This window comes from Seriola dumerili, unplaced genomic scaffold, assembly GCF_002260705.1.
Source record: "Seriola dumerili isolate Sdu_G_001 unplaced genomic scaffold, Sdu_1.0 BDQW01000025.1, whole genome shotgun sequence".
NCBI classification, from domain to species: domain Eukaryota; kingdom Metazoa; phylum Chordata; class Actinopteri; order Carangiformes; family Carangidae; genus Seriola; species Seriola dumerili.
Window position 1 is genome coordinate 12,584,231 of NW_019174280.1, and position 1,512 is coordinate 12,585,742.

Genomic DNA, 1,512 nt, shown 5'->3' on the forward strand with positions numbered 1-1,512 from the left:
TGTAAAGGTGTTTTGTAATGCTACAAACTGAAAAAAGCACTATCAAATGTGTTGAATACTACAGCATATCATGCTGCTTAAAAGCACTGAATAACACCCTAAGACACACAATCCAAACCTTTCAACTGGGAGACCCCAGAGCCTAAGATATCCTCCATAACGGCATGAAATGCAATGTGCTTCCAGAAATATCTTGAATAAAAAAAATTAGACCCACTTAAAATGCAACAATCAAAATGTATATTTAGTATCAAGAATCAGAGTGAGATTCTTGCCGTTTTCATGATCTTTGTCGACACCAAACCAGCGGCAGAGAAGCATTTATTTAAATCAATTCTTCAATTTCTATCTGATGCAACTCACTCACCTCTAAAGTCTCGATAATTGAGTCACTGCAGTGATATACAGTAAATAAAGGGTTTTGATGGTGTACATTCAGTATTGGCCAGACATAATGGATCTCATCTTTATCAGTTGAGGAAATATTCCCCATCTCCCTCAGTCATGAAAAGCAGTAAGGTAAAGATATGCTTCACAGCCCCAGAGCTTTCATTGCTACAGTACCATACGCGCAGGGACTTTGTTGACGCACCAAGCTCTATGTTTCAGTTTAATAATAAAAAATAAAAAAAACCCTAAAAAAAAACAGGGAGAGTGGGGTTTGATCAGTGAGCCTGGCACTGTGTGGTTAGCGTGACTATCTCAGCACATTAAGACTGGTAGTAAATACCTAAAACGCACTGCCTGACACAGAGGTGACATTGTTCCAGTTATTAATGATCTCTCGAGAAGCAGTTTCTCCTCTCACGTCCTCATAAAATGGGTTAAATAAAAGTGTCTGTGCCCTCTTCTTCGTCATACTGTTTTTCCAAGATGCCTCCTACATGTCTTTTATTACTACTGTGCTCATAAATAAGTATGAGTGGACAGACACGGTGTTGCTCAGTCTTTCATGCGTCACCATCCTCACATGTTCAGTGTGGTTTTCAGTAAGGCACAAGTGGGTTATTCCTTCAGATAAACGCTGTGTGCCAGTCATGAAGGAACAAAAATGTCAACATTCGTCTCTTTAGTGAGGGCAGACTGACTGGTGAATGCAAGGCATATAAATTCATACTGTAAGAAGTGTAAACGAAAAAAAAAATCCACAGTCTGAGTATTTGTAGTAGTGAGGGTCCTCTTTATCTGATGCAGATTTTAGGGCCTCTGGAAATTCAGCAGGAGATGAGCACAGATACATCTATTGCTTTCTAAGTTTGATGAATGTATTTATTTCTGTGTTTACAGGCTTTTTATGATGGTATATGAGAAGATGAAGTTGCTACCTCAATATGGGCTTTCATTTCCCTCCTGCTCAGAGAGAAGTTTGTGAAACTCCTGCCTCTTATACAATCTCTTTTTTTTCCCAGTCAGGCGCACGCTTCTGATCGGGCTCAATCACTAACACAGCCGTCGATCATGTTGGTACAGACATAGTGAAAAGAAGTTGGAACTTCTGCGCTATCACACCGT